This window comes from Ischnura elegans, chromosome 1 (assembly GCF_921293095.1).
Source record: "Ischnura elegans chromosome 1, ioIscEleg1.1, whole genome shotgun sequence".
In the NCBI taxonomy this organism is placed as follows: domain Eukaryota; kingdom Metazoa; phylum Arthropoda; class Insecta; order Odonata; family Coenagrionidae; genus Ischnura; species Ischnura elegans.
The window spans coordinates 149,822,180-149,849,632 of record NC_060246.1 but is presented as its reverse complement, the minus strand read 5'-3'; the positions used below and the strand labels follow the sequence as shown (position 1 = coordinate 149,849,632).

General features: G+C 38.4%; 1 protein-coding gene and 1 long non-coding RNA gene across 2 annotated transcripts in view; one reads left to right on the top strand and one right to left on the bottom strand.

Annotated features, from left to right (window-relative positions):
- LOC124172219 (vesicle-fusing ATPase 1-like) overlaps positions 1–27,453 on the bottom strand; it is a 69,347-nt gene that overhangs the window by 33,081 nt on the left and 8,813 nt on the right. The gene's annotated exons all lie outside the window — the stretch shown is intronic.
- On the top strand, positions 5,085–11,822 carry LOC124172226. Its single transcript, XR_006868089.1, has 2 exons — positions 5,085–5,556; positions 11,210–11,822. It is a non-coding gene; the product is annotated as an uncharacterized LOC124172226 (long non-coding RNA).

The window sequence follows — 27,453 nt, the reverse complement described above, 5'->3', positions numbered from 1 at the left end:
CAATCCTGTTATTACATAATCTCTCACGCATTTCTTACCAAGGGGATCGGAGTTTTGTAGCGCGCTTGGCGCGGAGGTTCGAGTACCTACTGACTTTGTACGAGGGGGCCAATTGCATTATTCCACGGAGGAAAATTTCAGGATTGTAAAATTTCCAGCAAACTTTGCCCAAAATTAGGTTTTGGTAACCTGAAACATGATTTTACGTAAAGTAATCGAGAACAGTACTTTGTAGTACCATCCACATATAGCACTTCGCTACGGGCATTTTAACTCCAACTGCATTCTCTTCTCCTGCATCGCATCACATTATACAATTATACATTAACTTCTGACCAAATCATATCTCCAGTTAAATGCCCCCTATCTCGCAGGAAAGATTGAAAAACACATGTTGAAATGTAACATTTGGTTCATCGTTCTCTGAAGCAGTATAAAAAAGTTTTCGGTGCCCCCAAACATTAAGCATGCGTTCAGACTGCCAATAAGCACGGATAAAAGAGCAACAAAAGAACCGAAGTGTCTCCATGGAGTTTTTATCTTTCAGTCCATTTAAGTTAGATAACAAATGCATCGATTTCAGAGGACGGGCCTTCTGGCGCATTTGCGTCAGCGGCCAAACCCACTCTAGCAAAAGATAAGAGATATTTGCGATCCATAATGCTTTGCTGCGAACACTCGCAGTAGTATCTCGTCCCATGCCCATTCAGGCGCTACGATATGTAATTAAGGATGAATCACCTTAGTTCTTGATCTTCACCATGAGAATGCATGTTTGCTAGGAGAGAGAAAATCTTGGAACGAAAGCGTGAATCGTGAAAGGCAAAACACTCCAAAACTTTTTCCACGAAACAATAATCACCAAAAAGTAGCATCGAAGCCCGAAAAAAATTAAGATCACGCTATTAATTCCCAAATGACCAAGATGCCGACTTGAATGAAACAACAAGCTTAGTGCCAAGCGACACGTAGTCTAAAGAGCGAATGAAACTGCATGCCTTGAAAGAAGGGAGTCGTCGACCTTGGCTGTCTGCATCGATCAAGGTGAAGACACATCGTGCGTCGTGCTTTGGCCTCATATCAGCGATGCTTTTCACATCAACTAGACATCGTAATATGAACGCAAAATGTTTAAGCAACATCGTAATAAGAGCGCTTCGATACATAAAACGACGCGTGTAGTCGGATAGTATCACGGGACATTCAATATAAAAATTGCGAATCCACCGTATATTTTTCATTGAAATTTGCTAACGAATCTGCCGTGCTGCTGATGCCTTCACGTGTTAATGGAGCAGTGAGAGCAACTCAGCGAGGGCAGAATATCAATCAAGATCAGTAATGGCAGTGGTTAGGGCCAACGTGACTAAATAATAATTTTAAAGCACAACAAAATCTCAAGACGCCAGATGAATGTTAAATAAAAGCACCGAGAATGTAATTATTCCCATCATTATCTACATACTGAACTGAGAAAGAATATGCCGCTATGAAATGAACATAAGATAGCTGAAAGGCGATTGTATCATACTACGAGAAACAGAATGCCCTGTTGAATGCCGAAATGTTCTGGCTAATGGCCCAAAAGCAACTTTAAAAATTCCTAAACGTACGTGTACAGCGGAAGGTTAAAAAAAATTGATTTTCCGATAGTCGGCGAACCAGGAGCTTAGAATATCTACCTACTCTCATCATCTGAGGACTTCAAGAAGTCTTCAGCCCATTTATCGGTGAAAACTCATTAGTTAAAATAGGCCAATACAAACTCAATCAAACGCTTCGGAAGTTGATTACATCTCATCGAAGACCCAAGTTGTGAATTTTTCGTTTAATATAGCATTCTTAAGATTTCCAACTACAACTTATCGGCGAAGTTGATGCAAGAGAAGTGCCCTCTTCTCTTTTGCAACTTTCGATAGGAGGTTACTGATAGCGCACGGCTAAGCATGTCGAAAGAATATCAATAGCCTTTGAATGTGATCATGGTGAGAGTGATAAAACAGACTATTTTTGCTACAAAAACTAAATTACAACGGGCGATAATTAGAGTAATTTCGAAATTAATGAGCGTGCACATTGAAACAAGAATTGACGCAGTTACCAAGGGAGGGTTAAAATAAATTCACAAAGCAACTTTAAGATCCTCCAAGTCGAAAACCATTTGCCCTTTAAGAGGCAGAAGAGAAAAAGAACGAATAAGATTTTATGATATACAATTAAAAGTGTCAGGGGCAATGGCTCGCGCTTTAAAAAAGTTTTATACAATAAAAGCACGAGGCTGTACTCCAATGTGAAGAAATAATGTAGAGCTTTTTTGTGGCACATTCACAGCTATAATCGTAATAGTTCGATCAGCTCTACAACAAGCTAGTAGAAAAAATATTTCCAGCAAAGTTATACTCGCATGAACCCCCAATACACCCACTAAGTAAGGACTAAGAAAAGATGGCTACGAAAAAAGAATCAAACACGCCTGGTTCCAATTCATCAGATGGTTTCATGAATTGTACGAACATCAGCCTTGTCAGATCTCTTTTTGATCAAAATCACTTTCTCGTGAAATAATTCCGGAACATGGGAAAAAACACAAGGACTGCTTCCGAGATAGTTGCCGTCACATAAAATACGCAAAGATAGACAAGCATACGAAATCATACGCCGAGAGTACATAAAAAGTTGAGATGGTTAATACATCGAGAAACAACAAAATATGAATCTTTCCGATGAAATGGCAAAAGATATAATTTTTTACCCTAACATTAAGATGAAGTATAACAGGAAAATTACGTTTGAATTATTACGGAGGCTTCCGCGGTTCCGCGGCAAAACATGAATCAACGCGGTGTAAACCCGGAAAACCATCACCAAAATTACGTTTGATTAAGTTAATGGAGAGCACTGCCAGATACATTTAAGATAAGGGAACTCTTAAACCAATGGACAGTTGATTTATATCACAATTTCAGGAAGGATTTGTCACGTGATGTGAAAGATATTCACCGGCGAAATATCAACACGGGAACCGCAATATGTTCCGACAGGAGAGAAAGCCACGAGCAAGAAGTCAACCCGCGACACACAGTCATCAGCATATTCCCGAGATTTTTCCACGCCAAAGAGTGAGATCGATATTACTTGGGAGGAGATATCTTTTTGATGCAAATATAATGGCCGGCCGCACGAATGTTTCTCTGTAGGTCACATCAACCACCTAAAAGTCCACTATCCGTGACATTCAAAACACGCCAATATGGCAAGAAACGGTAATATTCACATCGCCTCGCAATTAATATAGGCATGCATGGCAATTAATAAATGTCAGCTAGGAATTGAGAAATGACACAGTCTCACTAAAAGACCGGTTTTCCCAAGCATATACCTGTAATAATAAATCAAGAATTCAAAAACTTTCAAGGGTAACATACAGACGATCGATTGAATGCGTTTTCTGAGAAATAAAACAAGTTCCGAGCTTTCGGAAGTGCGACATTTCTTACAGACACCAGTTCACCCATCAAAAAATTGCGGCATTAAATTTGTCACATATAAAAGAAAATAAGAGAAGACGATGGGCGAGTTGTTCATCGAAACGTTGGAAGGAGAAATGGAGGACCTGACCCGGTGTGAAACCCGAGAAAACTTCACTGCAATTGTTCGCCGGGAAAAATCCAAAAATTATATAAAAGAAGTTTTATTTGTGTATGCCCGTAGAAGCATAGAAAACTTTAATCGTGACGCGCAGAATAAGACAGTAAAGACCAAGAGTTTCATATTGAACAGAAAAATAAATAATATTTTACATAAATTATACAGAATATTCATTTCAATAAGAGAAAAAATAACGGCGTAGACATTATGACTAAGGGTTGCTTGGTTTATTCATTATTATGCAGAGGAATTTTTATTCAAGTAACGTCATCATCCTGAGTTAGTAATGCGAAAATTGTTTGACGCAGCTCTCCACTCCACTCTCCCTTCGGCTAATCTTCTAACCATAATATACTTATTCTGATTTACAACACGTAACCTCACTGGTTTTAATACCACGATAATTCAACTAACTTTATTGAGACTTAGACGCCAAAGTGAAAAGTCTATCTTTCTGACACTGACCTTTTGTATCTGTTGTATAAGCTGAAAATGATTGTTACTTATGATGTTAATTTTTTACATGTTCATTATTATATTTATATAATTTATTTTGCTTATAAGCCCAATGTAAAGGCCTTAGTGCTGTTTTTGGTGTGACATAAATAAATAAATATTATATCCTACAACGATTGCATCAACACACGTAAATTAAGTTCTTGGGATGAATCTACACGCTGACGCGTGAAAAATACTCTATAGGTCTTTGCATTGTGACTGAAGAATTATTCTGTGCAACGGCTCCACTGCCAATGATCTTCTGTGTAATTTGATGGACTCCAAATTACTAATGACGTACATTGAAATTAATTTATTATTACAAATCGGTGACAAAATAATAACATTAAACAATAAGGTCTACACCAGAGTAGCCATTAATCACATATAGTTAGGCAAAAAAACACGGTTCACCACTGGCACGAAGGTATTAGGTAAAATATCCTATATAAGAGCTCATGATTACCATGTATTATTTCGAAATTATTGCAAAAAAAAATTATGCAGGAATTTGAATTTATATTAAAGGATACAGACAACTGAAATAAAATGATTCACAAAGTAAAATTTCAAAATATGAGACATAGGGGTTGGGGGAGGGACCTTGTGACTCAAGAAGCGTGCAGTGATTATCATGAAATAATTTTTTCAATTATTTTTTCAGCACGATATGAATAATATTTCTAATAAAAAAGTCATTGTCTATAAACAAATTAATGAACGCATGTCAAAAAGCAGAGAGCACAAGTATTCAGCAGTTAATTCGGTTTACGTTGGTCACTCGATTTAAATCCCATGTAAAAAGGTCAACGCAAAAAGTAGATGCAAAAAGGTCGACGCCTAAAGATCGCCTACAACATTGGGGGGCTTGGCCTCTTCCGGAGGCAGATACGCAGGTCTCAGTCTACTCCCATCATTAAAACAGCACGGAGGGCATTTCAGCAATAATGTTGAAGTTCGTGAAGAGTAAGAAAGGGGCAAACCTCCTTGAGGTCAAGGGTTTCTTATATAAAAAAGACAAGCACACTTATAACGGAAGAATTCTTTGGTAGTGCGTCAAGTGCAAGACGACAAGCGTAAGGTGCGAGGGCAGATGCAGCACCATTGGAGACAATGTTGTGTCCACATCTGGAGAACACAACCATCTATCCCGCTAAAGTGACAGGGTGATGGCAGCAGAAGCGATAGGGATGAAGGAAGATCCACAGCGTCAAATTATAAATGACGAGCCGAAACGCGTTAGTGCTTCGACGAAGCGGACATCACTGAACTCCACCGATCAGGGGCCGAGATGCAAATCCGAGGTATCCACACCACTGCGTTCCCATTCTCCGAACAAGGCGGAAGCACAGAAAATCCAGACGACCACCTCCAAGGGCAAGAGCGTCCAGCTATGGTATAGTAAACCAGGTACAGAGAGGCTCTTGGGCATTCGCAGTCCGTTAATACATTGGCGGATACAAATGGGGGGCGAAGGGGGAGCGCGCCCCTCCTTGCGGGGCCACCTGATTGCCTAACATTGCAGAACCAAAATTGCTACTTTTTTGTATCATAAGATAGCATTATCTTGTATATGTGTATAATCATCTTGAATGAAACTTTCTCAAACTTTGCATGCGACTTATTTTTCATTCCGATAAAAGTTCTCAAGAAATATTTGCGCCCCGTCCCTCCTTGAGTTTTTTCTGTATCCGCTACTGCTTTAATATTGATACTGGCCAAAAATAACCCTCTCCCAACTTCAAGTACCTCAAACTTCTCCCATCCCGTAATATTTTTCTCTCTTTGCGGTAGAAAATAGTCGATTCGACGGTGCATGCCGATTTCCTTTTTCTTCCGTCGTCATCACCATCAGTACATACATCATTGATTATGAAGGTGACAAAAATTAGCATTTATCCATTCCTCTACAGAGAAAAGTGATTTCATAAACGATGTGATTTTCTTCCCAATTTATCGTATTGCTCGAACACTAAATAACGACAATATCAATTCCCTTCCTATACCTTCCGGCAGAATATCTTTTTAAAATCCCCTTCCGGGATAATAGTTCTGCGGTTACTTATTTCGTAAAAGGATGATGCATTTAATTTTAAAGGAGTTCCTTTTACTTGAACGGCCTCCTTGATTTTACTCCACTCCTCACCTCCCAAACTTCAATTTTAGCCTAAAGAGGATCAAGTCACACGCCACCATAATAGCAAAACAAATCTAAAGTGCACCTAAAATTTTAGCAATGTGTACTCTTTTCAGGCAAAAAAGATCATCGCCGCACTCAAACTCAGGTGGCTTGCGGAGCAATGAATTCATCTTCACTTATCCAATCATGAATAAGGGTTAAAAATAAAGATTGGTATCCAAGACATCCAAGTAAAAATGACAAGAATCACTCATGACAACAAAACTCGAAGACAACGCCACTGGCATCGTTAAAGTTAAAATCAACCGAGCATCGAGATTGAGGTCAGAGTCAGCTACTAAAAAATTTAATTAATGCAATTTACGCATGAGTAATTATATGTTATATTATTATGTATGTTACAAAACTATAAGCATAGATGGCGGTAGCGATGTGAAAAAAATTGCACGTAATGTTACAAAAACTTACTTTTCTACGCTACGTCTAAAGGTCTAAATACCGGCTAAAACTACGAGGAATCACCCCATCAATTCAATTTATAAACATTTGCGTTACTTTGATAGCATAAAAAAACTAAAATCTACTTCAAATCCAGTAGCTAAGAATAAATATCAACTACAATACAGTGTCGCAAAATATGCTGAGAACATTACATGTCAATCGGATACTTCTATAATGAATTTGCTATAGGCTGGGCGATGATATTATCAATCATTAACACCAAAATTTGATGAGCGAGTTTCGCATGTAGATCTTTAAAATGTGACACTGACTATACCAATCGATCCTCGGACGAAGCAAAGCCCCTTTAAGGCAAAAACATAAGGGGAGAAAGGGCGATCACCCCGGTTAAAAAGAGTACGGGCTCGGAATTCCATTTCTTGCTATAACCACAAGATAACAAAATATATTTGTTATATAAATGTATGTAATTGAGGGTATGACCAAAATTATCATAGAAATACTCCATAGACAATGAGGAAAACACGGCCTTCAGATTTTCCGAACCCGCACGTGGTAAAAAATAATAATCTATACGTTTCTTAACACGCGATCTATCAATTATTTAAGTACGTCAAGGCTGTCTAAACATGTCATGGGTGCAAACGGTTACTCATGATGTCAATCTAGTTGCGTCACTCTCGTGGAGAAACGGGAAAATAAGCTCAATGAAGATCAAGCATGCACAGTACGAACGGAAATTATAACGGAAACCCACAGGATTCTTGAACGAAATCATTAAGTGGCTCCCATAATTGAATGAGACTTGATTAAATGAGCAATTTTAGTGCTAAAATCGACAGAAAGTCTTCAGCAAAAAATGAGGCTCTTTATCAGCATATGGGAATTGATTACGCATGAGGAATAACTAATAACTTCGTCTTAAGAGAACAAAAGCGTTTTTTATTTTAATTTCATCATCACCGACACGTAATGACATTTTAATTGCCAGAAGATTCCGACCTACCTATCAATGACTCACCACTAATCGAGAAAAGAGCGCGCTGATAATCCGGAGAGACAGAATAGTGGTATATCACTTTAAATAGAGCTTATGTAACAGGGAGACGCTGGAGTCGACGGCACACCGCTGAGTTGGCATGTAAGGGACTAAGAGGCTTCGATCCTGTCTTTCGGAAGCATCGCACGCGATTGAAATAAACCAGCAGAGGCCGCTGCCCGGAAAATTAACCCCGAAGCGTTCGCTACGGCCAATTAAACTTATTCTCGGAATTACCAAGTTTAACTTAAAATTGCAAGCAAGAAAAAATTGAAATCAAAGGCACATAAAATAAATGACAACGCTCTTTGGTTTCAGTATATGGATTAAATTAAAACTACAGGAATTCATTTTCCATAATTATATTACATTAAGGTACCCCCTGCCATTGAAATATCAGCAGAACGGGAAGTGAATAAGTTAGGATATTTCACTAAGTAACCAGCAGTCGGTATAAATTTTTTTCCATGGATTGTCAACAAAATGTATTACTAAGTCAGACGAAAAAAATTGATCGCTTATCGATGAATAATATATTATGAGAACATGGGGAATGGTGAGACTGATTTTACACGGCGGCAAGCTACTTCTTTTCGAATTACCTGACAGTTATCTGTCACAATATTTACGTCGCCACTTGAAATCAGAAGCGAAGGGACCGAATATCGATCATGAAAACAACGCAGTGAAACAGAGCGAGCGAGGCGCTACTGACCTTGCATCACGGGGCATGGTTAATACAATTGATCCAACACAGAGAAGAGATATCGAAAGAGGGAGAAATCGTCGACTTTTCGATAAAATCAACATATACGCGCGATTATTGACCTTACCGACGATTTAACGGCGGCAACTGATCATGGGTTAAAAGCAATATAACAGTTATTTTACTAAATGACCATTACATGGAGAAGGCTACCAAATTTCAACCCCGCTCTCTGGTGCGTTTACAGAACGAAAGAGGCCCAAAATGCCACTGCTGCCCTGAATCGTAACACCCATTCTTTATTTGGATGCCTGCTGGAAGTTAGCCCAAAAATCAATGAATGCAAAGCTTTACTCACTATATGGGGCATAGTCGTGAGACTACGAAACGAGAAAAAAATAGCTTCAGAGCTAGTTTCAACCGTAGAGCTAAACGGGACTAAATACTAAAAAATACTCGATGATGTTCCAAATTTAATATTTACATAGAATAATTCAGTCAACTTCAAGAAAAAAATAACAGCAAGTTTTTTACATGTAACCCACGTAGGCAAAAAAAAACGTAGACGAAAATGCACTAATGTGGTCAATTATTCTTATTTATATTTTTCAATCATTACCCATTCTCCATCCTTTTCTTATGACCAAATATGACTAATAAGCTTTGTTACTAAACCAGAGCCCAATAGGACAGCTTTTTAAGTAGAAAAAGTAAGCGAGGAAAGCAAATGGTAAATTCTCTCCACTAAACTTTCACCAAACATCACTTAATATAACACACTACCTCCTTTAAATCAGTTTTCCCAAAACATAAATGAACATTCATAAAATAAAGTCAATGTATGCTGTAAAAAAATACTAATTCATGAATGAATGCCGAATGCAAACTCATTTTCGAAGTTAATAAGTGGATGATCGCATGCGATACCTATCAATCATCATGTGGTGCGTCGATGATTCATTCGGATTCGTAAGATATTGCACGCCCTCGAAAACAAAAACTTCCCTCATCACAGCAGGATCTCCCTGAAAGAGCAAAAAAATATCTGCTCAATGCAAGAGCGATCCCAACATTAAAGTCAGCCTCGTTCGAGTAAATAATGAACCGTCTCTGATAGCTTAATCGGTGATACGTGCTTATCGATACAGTACCGTCTCTTATCAAATAATTTGACGATGGCAATTGAGCGAGTTCAGGCCTAACCTCGAAAAAAAAACGATCACACTGGAATTCCAAGATGAGGATATCTCAACTCTTAAGAGGTTGCTGTTTGCATCCGACTTAATTACGAGAGAGCACAGGTTTACCGAGTGAAATTGATCAAATGATCTTTTAATCAAGCAGAATGCAATTAGAGATCAAGACATTATATAGTAAAAAGTAAACCACCATACAGCTACAAAAGAAGGTGTGCCAAATCGCACTGAATTAAAATTCTAAACCGCACAACGTAATCAGAAAAATTACCAGAAAATGGGTCCCACATATAATACTATTTTGGTACTACACCGTAAATTGCGCGTAAGTGAAATCGTTGTTTTATATTAATTCTTTCAGATCAGTTTCTAACAAATTACTTGCACAAACGAAATATACATCAATCATTAAACCATATCTTCATAATTTTGGTACAAACGGAAGGAGAAAATTATAGGATTAATAATGTTACATGTAAAGATAGGGTTAAAGTAATGGTTTAAATAAAGGTAGAAAAATCATTCATCAACGCCATACGTATTCATGACGCTACTCTTCCATCAAACTTTTGGCTTCAGCACACTTTACGATTTTCCGAATTCAAGTAGATAGTTATGATAACTGGGGTTCAAATACTATCTCCCCGAAAAAATAAAGCCACGTGAAAAAGGAAACTTCGGAGTGAAGAATCTGGGAATTGCAAAATGTGGCACCAAATTGAGTTTTTCTGGACTTCTTTGTAAAGGAAGTTGCCTAAGGGAAGACCGCACTCGGTTGTATGGGCTGTTGGGTATATTCCGTGGAAATCGTTCTTTTAAGGACGTCGCGTCGACTCGCTAAAAGACGCCGAAGGTGACGTAGCAGTTTATCGACGGGGAAATTATAAAGATATCAACGACAAATCTATGGGAGGGTGTTTACAGCCGTAGAGCAGCGTCAACCAACATAAACGTTACTATACTCCTGGAATAACAAAAGATTACAACTAATATCTGCACATATTTCGTAACAAGCTTTCCTGTCGCGCAATTCTTATCGCTCGCCCCAAGCCTACGCAGTTTCCGGAAAAAAAATAATTCAAGATATGCAATGTTAAGCGCAAAATATTCATTTCCGTCACATACTGGGCCCGCTTTAATATCTTGAAAAAATTAGGTGAGTTACCCAGATATTAAATTGTCAGAGTAAAAAAAATAGGCATTACGAAAAGAGAATTGGATTAAATGAGCAATTGAGATCAGCCGAGAGAGAGGTGCTAACTTCGTTTTTATAACGGTAAAGTTTTAGATACTTCACAATGACCCAACATCAACCAAACAAAACTGAATACATCATCAAGGTAACTCACATGAATTCCCACGTTCCCAGAGCATAAAAGACGTGGTGTCATATTATCTTGTGATATGGGATTTCATGATCACATTGACTATATCTGCAACAAGTCAAAAAAGATGCTCGGCTTTATATCAATGTTTTCTAGAGATATTGACAACCCTTCTGCACTACGTTCTCTTTACAGCTGCCTTGTAAGACAACTGGTGGAATACGCAAGTCCCGTGTGGTCCCCACACACTTGGTAACAAGATAAGACTGGAGGCCCTGCAAATACGTTTTATTCGTCTGGTTGGTGTACGAATGGGTTTCGGCTATATGGATGTTCCCTGTGGAAGACCTATCCAGGGATTTCAATCTTCCACCTCTTGACCTGCGGCGTGATGTAACCGATGTAGTCCTGCTAGTTAAAGTTATAAATGGCTACGTAAACTTTTCAGATATCCTGGCTGAAATCGACTTCGGAATCCCAACTACTACAAGATCCCGTGACATTTTGAGCCGCAAACACCATGCAACCAATTTCGACTTCAACAGTCCTCCTGCAAGATTTACCCGCCGTGGAAATCAAGTTGCGTCCGAATGCGACCTCTTTTTTGACAGCCTCCATAAAATCCGCAGGCGGGCCTCCCTTCTCCTGGTTCCTTAATACGTCGTATTTCTCTTGTTCACTTTACTTTGTTTAACCTTCTTCGTTGTCACACTCCCCTTTGATATTTTACTAACATTTTACCATCTTATGTTTTCATATACCACTGTATATTATCTGTAAATTAGCTGCTGCCGTTGAAAATAAATAATTAAACATGATGGCTTGTGTCAATGCGTACCCGGTGGCATATACCACTATATTGTCCACTACAGCAGGGATATGCACCCTTTTCATGCCTGTGGGCCGCATATTCAATTGGGAATGGACTATTACAGTTACCTGCGAGTCCCCTTTTCAAATTGACAATGCTGCATGGGTGGAAGTCATCACTATTTTCCCAGGATATTTTTGTTACAGTTACTGCATTTATCTTCAGTAATAGACGCATCAAAACGATCTCAATTTTATAATATTCACTTTATTAATTGATGAATAACTATTCGTCCGGCTTCGGGGTCCACATGACGGGGTGCCCATGGGTTGCCGATCCCTGTTATGTAGCAACCACATATCCACGTGGATAGAAGAAGAATTTATCGCTATACCAGAGGTAATCGGCAATCATTCGAGGGATCCAGGTTGAGGTCCAGATCAAGTCATAAGATATTTTTCCTTGATGGAATTTTCGCTCTTTTTTAATACAGTAATAAGTATGTTTAATTGAATTTCACCGCCGGTTAGTACAAGGTTATTTCCTTAACAGATATGCGTAATAAATCTGACATTTTTACAAATATTCGGAAGGTCATCATGATAATATGCACACAACAGATACACGGCAAATGTAAAAAAGGATCTGAAAAAATGCTTAAGCAGCTATTTCTCGGTAACAAATTAACTGAAAACCTACGTTTATAGGGCCAAAAATGCTCACAATCTCCTCTCCAACCAAAACCTGCATTTTTGCAGACCCTTCTGGAAACCAACTACACATTCCGTAGCAAAGGGACTCGAGCAGAGCAAGATGGATGTGAAGAGGCTTGCAAGGAGGCGTCGCATCTGCCCCCTTTTACTAACAGAGTAAATAAAAAAGTAACTACCACATATGCAACTATCACTCTTCGCACGCGAACATTTGAGACAAGCCGCTGAGGGTAGGACGACGCTGGAATCACCAAGACATGTTTTCAGACTCGTCTGCGGGGCGCTCGGTAGAATCTAATGCGACAGATGGGGAGAGCAACACAGACCCCCTTCTCCGGACAGCACTTCCTTCACCGGCTTCTTCCTCACATCCCCTTCCCAGCCCTCGCTCACTTTATCGAACCAAAAACGCAATCCACAACATCGCAACCGGAGGCCGACAAATGGCTTTCGAGCCGACTAACCACTTAGCTGAGAAGATTTTTAACGGATCTATACACTTTTTTAGGCGCGCAAAATAATAAAACGGCTAACATATTCTCCTCTAAATCATCACCAGCATTTCCACAACATAAACAGGCAGTGTGAGAGAGAGAGAGCCAGTTTCAATGACGTTCACGACAAAATAATCTATCTCAGTGATAGCTAATCTCTTTCAATAAACTAGAGTGTAAACGAGAAACTTCAATCAATTGTTCACTGGTCCATGAAATGATTACATCATGAATTCGTCTGCATACAAAATATTCAAGATACCAAAAAAATAGAGAGGTCGGCATTAAAATATGCATCGATAAAAGATTTCTCGGCGGTCTCCTGCGCTTATAATATCCACCACATCAGGCAGCATTCTTTTGTTAATTCGCATTTTTTTCCTAATGCTAAAACTGGATCAATTTTAGATTTTTTCTATTTCCTCCCATGGCCTTTAGAAGACGACGTCACTAGCAAAAAGAGAATTGGCGGGCGTCATCCATGCGTTTTCCTTTTGCCTCTCTTCCTAATCAGCCACGATTTGCATTAAATCTACTTTCGATTTTTGAATGCTTCACAAGTACTACCATATTTCTCAGGCACAACCTCATAACAGCCTCCAGTAGCCATATTTAATTCCATAAAATGAACTTTAAAATGATTTCAAATACTGGGAATCGAAATATAATGGCATTCCAAGCAAAAAATAATTATATACATAAACTGCTTATTTTTAACCGATAATAACCTTTTAGTGGAGATGACGGATGCCTCGGGTGTGAAATTCTACAAGGAGACACACGCAACGGCAGCAATTTAATAATTCGAATTTGGTACGTATTACGAAAGCAACCAATAGCACAAAAAATTGACATTCTATTCACGCATTATAAAAGACTGACGAGCGTCATATCTCGTCTATTAGCATGCACTGGGTCGATGAAATTCGCTCCCAAGTATTCCAATAACGATTACATAACATCTGATCACGCATGGTGGGGATAACACAGGAAATGGAGGGGAAGTTGAAGCACAATGAAGAACGCTCTCCGTGCAAGGGAAGAGTGGCTCGTCAGGTAAGGCGAGTTATTTTTTTCCGCTAATATCATGAGTGTAAACGGTGGTGGGTCGGGGGTGAGGGAAGAGTTTTGAGGTTGGGACGGCGACGGTGGAATTTCTGGGATGTGCACAAAATTCTCGTCGTCTCGTGGCTCCATTCGTTAAGTGGAGAGTGCTCGGGGAATCCCAAAGGAAGAACTACTCACGGCGTCGGAACATCTGCAAGCGGAAACTACGTTCCACATGCACGGGAAAGGGTACACCACAAACAACCTCATTTAAATGCGATAAAATCCACCAAATAGCAGAATACCGCGGTGATTTTTCTCAGGTAGAACTATGTGCGGGCATATCTTGCTTATACGCTAGCGGATAACTGAAATTACGTAGAATAACTAACGTAAGAATTAAAATTAACTGATTTGGGCGTTACTTGGTGGAACGATGAGATGTCCATGGTGAAACAAAACCCAGCACTATTCCACAAACTTCTTATTATTTGCAGTCTACTAGTTCCGACGTTTATACGGTCATCATCAAGGCTAACAGAGCAAGTTAGTCTTGATAATGACCGTAATAACGTCGAAACTAGTAGACAGCTAATAATAAAAAGTTTGTGGAATAGTACTGGGTTTTGTTTCACCATGAACGTAAGAATTTCACGGATACAGTAACTTCTTGAAATATGGCATTGCAATACAGTAATCACTACAAAGGTTTTCAGAACTATCAACTTCTGGTAAGGCAAGATATTTTTTTCCGCTAATATCACGAGTGTAAACGGTGGTGGTGGGGTGGGGGCGAGTTCAAGGTGTATTGTCCAAGGTGTGACTTTGTTTTTGGTGTAATGCATACAAGCAAAGTTACTTATTTTGTCTCCTTGACAAAGAAATGAAAAGATTTTCCATTATCAAATTACAGAGTACGCTTAAATTAATTCACTGGTTCGAGTTCTCTCTCATGACTCACCTAGTTACAACTTTGGTTCTCTTGTTCTCCTAGGTTTGAATTGATGGCCTAAAAGGAAACAATTCCAGGGCTTCTTCTCATCCCTAACATGTTGTGGGTGAAAGAATTATTTCAGTGCACTGTTTCATTTTGCGTTAAAGGCCCTTGTCTCGAAATAGCCCCGATTCACCCGCAAAACGGTTATAAGGTAACGCAATGAGTGCTGAAAGCCCTATGCATCGATACGTTTGCCTGTTCCTTTAACTGGTTTTCACTAAGAAAATAAATATCGAAACAAACTGCAATCGGAAAAAATGATAATAATATGATAATAACAATGATACCTGTAATGACCACAAGTTCCCCCATTTACGATCGTTTTGATATAATTGGACAATGCGTTAAAAAAACCCACACATTGGCGGGACTCGAACCCGCGACCATCGGTTTGGCATGACTCTACTGCCACCGAGGCTAGCGAACACTGAACTCCTTGCCCTCCTCTCTCGGAATATTCAAGGTGTGACCTTATTCTTGGTGTAATGCATACAAACATTGGATATTTATTGGATCCCACACCGAGTAATCTTAAATATTAGATGCATGGTTGCAAAAGAGACCTTAATTAAAGTGCGCACCATGTTTATGCAAAATTAATAATATTTTGGCTTAAAGAAGGGATCGTGACAACGAAAAAAAGCACAGTTATATAATTGGATCCATTAAAACCTGCACCGAAAACATGAGAAGGATAGAAGCCGTTTGAAAATCAAGAATCGGAGATCGTAGGATGGCATCTTATAGCACATGGGAACGCAATGAAGCTTCCTAAAGCTAGAGAGGACAAGGATTTTTTGTTATCGCAGCGAAAGAAAGCGAGGACAGGTTATATGATGACTCTCGACAAACAAAATTTAACCGAAGTTCAAAGAAAGGTTAAACTAGGAAATAAGGCATGTGGTCGCAGAACAAAGGAATTGCATGGAGCGGCTCAAGAGGAGAAACAAATTTTTAATTTTTCTGATTTTGAGGAAGAGAAAAAAATGAATCGTAACAAGCAGCGAAGAATATGTCCCATTCACGTGTGGTGTACCGAGGACATAGTGTACCTAGGAATATTTGCAACTACCGGCAAGTTTTGCGACCTAGCGGCTTTAAACTAAGCTATTGTGTGAAAGATGCGCTAGAGTGCAAAACAGGTCAATTATGAGTCCATTTGGGTTATCCTTACAAAAAAGACGCTAGTTTGAAGTTTATGGCGCTGAAAAGTAAATATTTTTAGTTGTATATCCAAGTCTTTTACGGAAATCATTCACATTAGCAGTGGTTATCGTAGTACAGGTTATTGACACATAATTATGAGTTTGGACACTCAATTTTTTTGGTGCACGCTAGTGAGCTATGCCTGATGACGGCACATTTAGTAGAAATCAGAGGCATTTATGGTAAATTAAAGAGAAAATTAGAAAAAAAATTTTAAACGTCCATTCGGAAATTATTAGTTTCCAGAGTTTTGGCCCTTTCACTTTGACCCAAGTTCCAATGAGAAAATTCCCCATGAGGGATTTTGATTTTATAAATTTTACTCCAAAATCAATATAAACGGAATTTAAGTCAGGAAATAATAATTCGGTCAGTAGTATGTGGAAGGGAACGGAGAATTGTAGATAGTCAACCTGATTTCCAACTGATAACATGGACAGTGAATGAAAGCTTACGTCGATTACTTATCGTATCACATTTCCGTTTGCCTCTTAAAAGAAATTTAAGGCATGCCAGCCATTTTTTTAAGACATGCACAAAAGTATACATGATGGAGTATCATTCCCGCAGAATAAAATATTATTAGAGAAATCTGGAAAATTCTGGATCAGCGTAAGTTTCCCCACGAATTGAACACGATCTACACACGTGTCTAAGAACTAACCACAATGTTTTCGACGTAGGTCCACCGACAAAATGAGATGGAGTCAAGTTAAATACCGATGACATCACAGTCCCACTACATTTTTTTTAAAGTGAATAGGTAGAAAACTGGGGCAACCGATTTTCTCCAGGAAAATAGAAATTTTTGTACAGCAACAGAGATATGAGGAGGAAAGAGGGAATTCGGCGTACACGTTCTTCAAGATACTTGTAATTGTTGTTGCAAAGATGGCGTTGAAAACAGTTCCCCTGTTCAATTGATTACCGTAAAAAATAAACATCGAACCTGTTTTCAACTGCATATTCCACAACGTGTTGAGCGAATTTTCTCATTTCAATTACGGTAAATTACCCTTGGGCTCCATTCCAAGGTAACTGTATACGAAGTGGGCCCGGGGGGAAAATACCTTGAATGCCATCGACAGCCATTTGGCCAAATTGAGCGACGAAACTCGATTGGCAAGATAAATGATTGGGTAGGAAACTAACCGCAAACGAATTCCTGCTGGATATAAGGAATTTCTGATGATCATCAAAGAAATGGCGAGACACAGAGCCAGGATCTAATTCTCAAGATGGATATAAAATCGGGCGACAGAAATGTTTAACCGTCGTAAAAATCTTTGAGATACACCAAATCAAAACCGTTTAACGCAATGAAAATTAAGCCGTAAAAAAAACAAGTAAATAAATTATTTAACTATATATATTATTCACTCGAAATGTGGCAAGCATGAAATTAACGCCATTTAACACGAAAATAGAACCGGGACAAATATTACAGACGGATGATAGCATTGAATTCAACGGCTACTTTTCCAGGTGAACATTTCATAAAATGTAAGTTCATGTAGTTTTGAATATTTCCTTTGTTTGCCTTAAGAATCAAAAACGAAAAACATAAATAGTCGGACATGTGTAAATGCACGGAAGATCATGGAAAAATATGCTTTTCCATCAATTGTTCTACGTGGTAACACGATCCGTCATGGGTCAATTGAAGGTTAATCGTTTTTTCATGATCTGTGTAGCAAATAAAGATATTGAAAGAATTTGAAAACATAAAAAAAATTCGTAATATAAACATGAAATTATAAATTTTTAATTATAGGTACACGTAAATTAAAAATTTTGTCGAGCGTTTACAAACTACCAAAATTCACTGTTACCTCAGTTTCAGAAGCACAAATCACAAAAAAATTTAAAAAAAATTCTACCAAGGAGTCCATCACCATTCTGAAGTGCATTTTTTAAATTTCCAGAGTGATGGAACATGAGAATGAAAACTGAAAACTCTTTAACAGTAAGAAAATAGACTTTCTTCAAGTCTAGACATCCCGGCAATGCGAAATACAATATTGCTAATAGCCCGGCCTAGATTGAAAGAATAGCCTCCCCAAACCACATTTTAAAGACATACAGAATGCCAAGTTAGTGATGACTAGCATATAATTGCCATCATGGAATGAAACTACGGATAATAATTCATGATTTTGTTTTCTCTCGAACGGATGCAACTATGGCATATTATGCTGGACCACTGCTGGACATTGTCGCCACGGACGCTTTCGAACTGTGGAACTATGCTGCTTGATCAGCTGACGTTCTGTTTAAAGAAAATGCGGACGAATTTTTCTCGTAACGCCAGTTATAAAAGTACAACCGTAGTCATGACATTACCTTTTGTATTTCCCAATAGCTGAGGATATTTACTATAAAGTGAAATTTAAAAAAATAGTACGCAAACCAACGCATTGCAAAGGGAAGAAAGCATAACGAATACCAACTTATTTCTAGAGTATGTTTCATCATTTCCTAATAACTGACAGCTCCCATTTTAAATGGCATCGGTATTCATGACGCGGAAGGTCACTGGCTTTCAGTCTCGATTATGTATACGAAGGCTCTATCGGCAAAATCCGAAAAGTTGGATCGATGACCAGCTTCATGCTACAGCAAGGATGATTGTAATGCATATTGCCAAAAGTATAGTAAGAAAAAAAGAGATTAAGATTTTTTATTCGTAGGACGAACTTCATAATTAGTGCCCAATCAATATTTTAAATATAGCTCATCACATAATAATTACCACAAAAAATAAGAGGGAAACACTTTCAGGCTTGCCCAAATAGAAAAGGTGCCTTATGAGACCTTTATGGCTATATCATTATTATTATTATATTAGTTTCTTATCATTATCTATTTATATCATTATATTATAGGTTTGGAAAAGGTTTCAGCATATGGACGATAAAAAAACTTTTTCGGAGTTCCTTCATATTGGCATCAACAAATACTGTGAATGGGTGAATATACTAGGAGAATATGGGCTGTAAGAAAAACAATAAAACTTTTACCCAACAGAATCAAACATTAGGAGCCATGGCTTACGAAGGAAAGGGAAGACTTACGAAGAATAAAGTGGTGAGGAGACACTTTCGATACCTGTACTAATTATTACAGACTTCCCTGGATTTTTCTTTGCAAATTTATGTGAGAATCGTGTTCGTTTTATCTTGAAGGGAATACATATTTGGCCACGAGTCATACGCCATTAACGATGAGCAGCCGCTTGCAGGTTCACGCTCAGGTCGACGCTAGGCACTTGAACGACGTCATTATAGCGGTGCGTTGCATTATATCAAATATCGTCAAAGTTAGAGTAAACTAGAATTTAAAAAAAATTAACATACGCCGAAAATGAAATTTCATGCGGTTAGAGCGCAAAGAAAACAGCGCTTCAACTAGTTTCTTACTCGGACCCCGCAAAATGAATATTACTGGCTTTCAACTTCCGACCTTGCAGTTCTTGGAGAAGTTATTGAGTAAGCGCAAAAAGTCTGAGGAATGCAGTTACGCATCAATAAAAGCTCTAAGGCGAAACATCGGAGCCGGGCGAGCGAAAAAATACGTATTAGCGCACGCTATTTCCACCTCGCCGTAAGCGATAGACTTCACTGTCACGGGAACCCTAGGTACCAAGATTCATTCCAACTTTAAATAGCATTCATTACAAGCCCTCGTCCAAGTCTCGTCACGAACTCACAACCAAGGACAATGGTAAGGTTGCAGACAGAAACAGTCAATGCATTCCCAAACCATCGATGACATTATTGGCGGCGTCAGATAGGCAGCGGAAACACAAACTTGGCCTCTCTAACGTCAATCGACATTCAAAATCATGGCAAGAGCCAGATAAACTATTAATGTATTCCTTGCGGAAAAACACTAGCACATTACACTGTAAAATACCTGACGCTCAGCAATATTTCTTCAACCCTGACTCCCGAAATAGATTCCTTTGGATCCGATATGATCGGTACACAAATTCTAATTATGGGGTCCACGGAGACAGAAACTCCAATTATATAACACGCGCCACGCTAAGGGCAAGCAGTGAGGGATAGCACTAACAACTCATTCCTAGTGCGATACGTTTGTATACGTTATGGCACAAGGATTTTCAGAATGGTTATTCTTTGGCAAGCGAGCTGAATGAACGAAGTGACTTTAAGGTCCCTAAAGCTTCACCTAATAACTCATTACATAATCAGGGTGGCCCTACAAATATCAAAATGATTTTTCCTGACTTTTCAAGACTATAATCGCATTTTTCCAGACAGTATCGTCACCTATCAAAAATCCATTTTCTGAGGTGATAAAAATATGGTTCAGGACAGTAAATTATTGACCTTTTTTATTATTACTTTAATATTGATAAAAAATTAGCTGACAACAATGCATTTCAACACTTATGGAACGCCTTTTTAATGACACGCAGGGAATAGGATGTTCAAATATTGAAGATGTGTCTATTCATAAAGAGGACGATGACAACTCGTCAACTGACTTTAAAAGCTAATATGATTTTTCCAGACGGTATTGAAAATTTTCTGGCCATTCTTGACTTTCCAGACACAATAAATTCTCCAAAATTTTCAGGTTTTCCAGAAGAGTGAGGTCACACAAATAATAATATTTCAGCCACAACCAAGATGAGTGTCGAATTGAAAACGTGGACAAGAAAAAATAGGAGAACGATAAGCATAAAGATGCGCACTGAAAATCAATCGTCGAGATGCAAGAGCGAATGATTTACTGTTCAGCAAATAGAATTCATGTTGTCACTTCTGCGCCGTTTTTACGCGGCATTGTGCACGTCTTACTCACTCTCATCCACATTTCACCAGAAGAAGATAAAAGAGAGAAAGGTAAACCGTGAAGTGTTCAGTGTACAGAGAAATGTGTGTGCTTACTGCAGAGAAGCCAAGACGAAAACAAGGTGTTTGTACGTACTCCCCGCGAATTGGTCATAGGTCGGGAGGAGCAATATAATACATGGTAATCAAAATCACCTATCATTGCATGAAAATATTTTGCTATAACGTCCAAACAATGCATCAAGGAAACACACCATAAATAATAGTTATGACTTAAAATATGAAAAGAATAAGCATTAATATTTTCACCTAAACTATTGCTTGCATTACACATTTTTGTTTCAATTGTTTCCTTTAAAAGTAAAGGAAAGGCTAACGAAGGTATATTATATAAACGTCATGGCGCAAGGGTTTTCAGGTGTATTCTTTGGCAAGCGAGCTGAAATCGAATCGAAAGCGAGCTCATCAAAATATCTCATTAGAAGCTCTTAACGAATCACCCCACGGGCTGTCCCCCAAGGCGCATTATGGCAATATTTTAATTTTTCGATGATTTTCGCATTAAACCTGTAAATATGCTACAGAGTTAAATTGATACGGGAGGAGAATGATGTGATTCACATATTTAAACAAATTTTTATACGTCTCTAACGAACCGTAAAAGTAATACAAATTTTCTTACATCGAAAAAAAAAACATTATTTCTATGGAGAAAAAATTATAGTCAAAGGTCTGTGGAAAAAATAAACTGAATTTACGTCCAACCAACTGCTGCTGAGGAATAAAATAATTTCGCGTTGAATAAAATGCGCGCGCCCCCCATTATCCTACTTCCCTCGAGCGACTTCTCAAAGGAGCGGCATTGTGCACGTCCCACTCACTCACCTCCACATTATCACCAGCAGAAGATAAAAAAAGAGAGGTAAACCGCGAAGTGTTTAGAACAATAAGAATTATGAGCTTACTGCTGAGTTGCCAAGACGGAAAACATTATTTGTAGATACTACCCGAGAAATGGTAAGAGGTCGGAAGGAGCTAATGATACTTGATAATCAAGGTCACGAATCATTCACAGTTACAACATGAAAATTATTTACCAACTCATTCACGCTATGAAACAGGGAAATACACCTATATAATAATTATGAAAAGAATACGCAATAACATTTTCACCTTAACTATTCCTTGCATCAGCCACTTCCGATTCAATAGTCAATTATCAAAACACAGCAACGTTTAAGGCAGATATCCGTGAAGCAGTGACGTCATGGTAAAATTAGCAGTGCCGGAACGCACTTTCCTTAACTTTTAGTGAAATATTACTCCGTGTGTTTATATTACAAGTTATTATTTATATTTTATAACATTTTTTGCTTAAGTTACGAATATGTATATGAATTTTTAGTAACCTAAATTGCAAAAGTGTTATTTGACTATTACGTCTTTTGTTAACCGGTGGCGGAACGGCGTTCCGGCACCATGACACACCACTGGCGTGAAGCTATTTACGAATCACTCCGCTGCCTGCTACAAAGACGCAGGCAATGTTTTAATTTTTCGATGATTTTCCAATCTAACACGTAAACATGCTACAAAGATTTTAATCGATAGGAGTAGAAAATCATGTTGATTGTTAATTTTAAATATCTCTCTAACGAGCACTAAAAGCAATAACAATTTCCTTAAAAAAAACATTATTTATACGAAAAAAAACTTGTCCGTGGAAAAATTAACTGATTTTTCGTCCAACAAACTGCTGCTGAGGAATAAAATATGCTAGCGTGGAATACGGCCGCAGTAAGCGCTGCGCCCCATTCTCCTACGTCCCTCTCCCGAATTTTCAAAGGAGCCGAGGGAACAATTTTCCAGGGAAACAATGGATGAATATGAATCAATAGCACATTAAAAAATTAGAGCTGTTTAACCTGTGAATTCTGGCGACTTATTCACACTCTGTGTCTGCATTTCCTATGTGGAGGATATATATATATATATTTCCTATATGTAAAAATAGTGGAGGCAAGCGTCATGTATGCATTTCTTCCTGCGTCTCCGGTACGAATTCCCAACTCACTCCGATGATATTTTTAACAAGCGACTCGCTATGAAACATTACAATGCATTATGTGAGAGAAAATTAATGACAATAAAATGGAATACATTTACCAAAAAGCGTTACACCAACAAATGAGATTGACATATTTCTAATGCTAAGAATGCAAACACACGCCAAAGATTTTATTCGGCGTTGGGTGGTCAATAATTTCACGTTATACAATTTCGGGTTTTGATTGATAGATATCCTCCCAGTAAAGGTTATACATATTATTATGTCATTTTTTATTTATCTGAGAGATTTTATACGAATTGGACGTTATTACAGTTTCTTAAGAGCAAAGATAAACATTTGATATAATGTGCAATTCATTTTCTCCTACTGTACAAAATCTTACACTTGTCTGAAAACTCACGCTTGAGCCCGTCTAAAGCTAACCATCCTCCTTCCATCCGAAATAAAATGCAATCAACTATTTCCGTAGAATTACAAATTTATTGGCTACCAATCACTCTTCATTCGTTGGCTCATTACAAAGACGTAGTTTCTCCAATGATTTGCTACATCATCGTATAGTAAGTCTAGATTTCGTAAGGAAAATCTGCCAACTCATGATTTCTCTGCAGATCGTGCAACACCACTCCCAATCCACCTTCTTTTACTTTTCCTCCTCCATCTTTAACCCTGAAGGTAATTAGGAAGAGCTTTAGCCCTCGGAGTGTGGACTAGTTAACCGTGGAGTATATATACGCTGCAATAACAACCAGAAATACTAAACGGCGTTCCAGAGAACGATTACCAGTAGGTACCTAGCACTGTTAAAGATTATTTCCCGCGAGCGAGGAAATGATAATTAAAAACAATGTTTTTGGGAATTAATGACAATGAAGAGAGTTATTTAAAACTGGCAAGCAAAAATTGACGCAGCGGTTTAGCAATGATCAAGAAAATAGATCTAAGACAAGGATTTTAAAATAGGAGTAATTATAGCGAAAGGTATCGTGAAGAGAAAATAGAATTGCAACACTGCATTGCTATCACCGGAAATGATAAGTCGCAAACTCTTACGAAAAAACTGAGGGCGATAAACCATGTTTTAAAGAAAATAAATAGCTGAGAACTTCTCAGACGAATACTGATGTTAAATGAAATGCATCAATCTTTTACTTAAATATAAAAACTGAATGGTGTTTGTTCACAGACTACTCAATAAAGGAAAAGATAATGAAACGAATGAGACAGAAATAAGAAAAAAACATTGCTGATAACTTAATATCACACAAAGGCTATAAAAAATGGTCGCAATAAGCTCTCGAATTATTGTTTAAAATATCTGTAGACGAAAACTTATTTCCTGCATCAAATACAATCAAAATTGAACGGCACAACCGCACGGCTTTACCCATTTGCCTGATTGCATCAATAGATTACATCACAACAGAGAGCGATGAGAGGGATGAAAATTGAGTTCCCGGATTGATCAGCCGGATATGAAGCTAATAAAAACAGAAATAGAAGCTACAGTAATCATGCGAGATCCAACTCTTGAGGGCAAAACGCGTCCCAGGTATACACGCGTATACTGTGAATTCACTCACTGTTACTTCGAATTAAGACATTTTTACTCCCAATTTTCAACACTCGAATTCAATGAAAACTATGGAAACTAATGTGTATTTCACCATTAACACTCTCATCTACCGTGGTAAAGAAAAATATAAGACCTTATTAATCGCTTGGCGGTACGTTGTGAGCTTTGACTGGCGTGGATGAAAAAGTATAAATGTATGAGGATCAAAGCTCTATTTAAATACTTCATAGCCGTTATCGTGGATTCCTGCAAGTTCTAACGGTCATTAACAATCAATTTCTACATCTACATAATACCCTACGAGCCAAGTCTAGGGTGTTTGGCAGGGCGTGATCAATCACCGGCATGGGACCCCCACATGTACACCACACAGTCCAAAAAACATTACGCATACAAACAAATTATGCTACCAAATTCATGCTCAACTTACACAACTACCACGATTTCGCAGAAAATTTTCTAAACATTATGTACGAAAATGTACCTTTAGCTGTGCGACAACACAGGTATTCCATGTACGATGGCGCACCAGCTCATTTTAGTATTTACGTCCGTAGCGTCGGCTTCTCAATAGTACATTTGCTGTCAGATAGGTCAAGTTGGACCAACGCTTCCACGCCCTCTGGATATAAACACATTGGACCCTAATTTTGGGAATATGAAAGCTTTTCTGCATTCAACCCCAATGCAAAGTGTTCTCTGTCTCCGTGCCCTAATTATGGAGGGCTGAGAAATCAAACGCAACACATACTCCAGCGCATACGACATTCACTACGAGGGATGTAACATGCATCAGTGCTCATTTAGGGCACTATAGAATACATTTGAGAAGGAGTTGCATGCGGTATGGTGGTACATTCTGTTTTTGTGTGCTTCCCTTGATTCTCAGAGACAATGACGGGAAACATGAAAAAAAAAACTCGTCACTGGACCAATGTTTCTGTAACATTTTGCTTTCGTTTAAGTGTGAGGAATGTGTCCTGCAATTTACACAGCACATTTTTGTAACTCACTATATGGCTATATATTAAACACCCCTAATAGTCCCGTCGTTTCTCTAACATACTGACAAATCAACCGTCCCAACGAAAAATAATTTTCAGTGGTCACTACTGTCGCAAAATGTCGTGGAACTACCAGACTCCTAGGAGCCGTCGGAGAGGGAATTCGGCCGACAACGATACAAACGTTATGACTCTAAAATAATCGCGTTGGAGACCCATAATCGGACAGTAGGGTCCGACTATTTTCGTCAGGCGACAGGTCTACATACGTTCGAATCGACCGCCACCGTGGTTAGGGCGATTTGGTCCGAACGTGTGTAGCGGGTTTTAACATTCACGAAGGACCGCGGAAATCGAAAGGAAATCCGGAAGTAGCATAAAAAAGTAACGTAATCACCACTAAGAACAATTCCTTTTTTTATAACCATAATGGCAAACTTTCTAGGATTTCACCCACTCGAATTTCCTGCGGCTAAATCATCAAGTAATAATTCGAGTTTCATGGCGATAGGACATTTACCTGGGAAGAAATGAGGAGAAAAGAATAAAATAGAACAGCCTCCTTGCATTAACAGTAATTTTGTTTTTAAACGGCGACCAATAATTAAGATGCTATGGCCAATCGGTATGGGGTACTCATAAAGGTCTAGTGATTAGCCCATCAGTTTGTTGTTGGAACACCCACATAAATATTTTCAACGTCTGAATTCGGTTGGCTCCAATTCACTCAAATGATGTATCCAACATCTAAATATGACCAAAAGAAACGCACGAGAAAACATTGAACGCACACGCTGAACCATATATGTATGCTTATTTTCTCAACGCACCACATTCGAAAACTACCCGAGTAATGAAATGCTGTTGCATAGGTAAAGGTACACAGAGTAAATACAGATATCCATTTACTTAATGCCTGCGAAACTTTTCCACTCGCTCAAGCTGATAGCGAAATATCTAAGCACTAACCTCATTCAGCGCCCTCACATGTATACATAAAGAGTACAAGCCATCCGGTGCTGACTAATTTAAGAGACTTAATTTTCCCAGGAAATCAAAACCATAAGACCATCGATTAGTTTTACAAAGGAAATAAAACCCCTTATACACTTGTTTCAAACCACTATTAGAGACAAAAGTGTAAGACCAGAGAAAACAAGGGCGGAAGGTGACACCTTAAATAACCACCGCGTGTAAAAAGATGGGGGTAAGAAAAAATATTTTATTGTATAATAAGCTAAAACAGCGTAGGTACACTACTGATCGCGAGGCCTGCAGAGTATTCAATTCCAAATTGTGTTAAAAGAAGACACCGATATAACTACCGAGTTTATATATACCAAGGTATTACGAGAATGGGAAACGGATAGGGGCGATACTTAGTTAATTCTCTAAGGCATAATGGAGAAACGAATAAAAATATCAGATCCTAAAAGTGGAACAAGAGGAAGTCGATGCAAAATCCCTGGCGTTAGATAATTGCTGTCGATCGGAAGTCTCGTATACATAATTACGTAATAGCTCAAGTTATGTAACATTACCTCCGCGACGATCTTACGTAAAACTCGTGAGCAAGAAACCCTTTTTCCAGGCGGGCGGTAATTTCAGTGCGTGAAATGCATAACACACGAGATATACACGAGACTTGGATAATATTAACAAGAGGTCAGACGTCTTACAAAATACGACTTACTTCC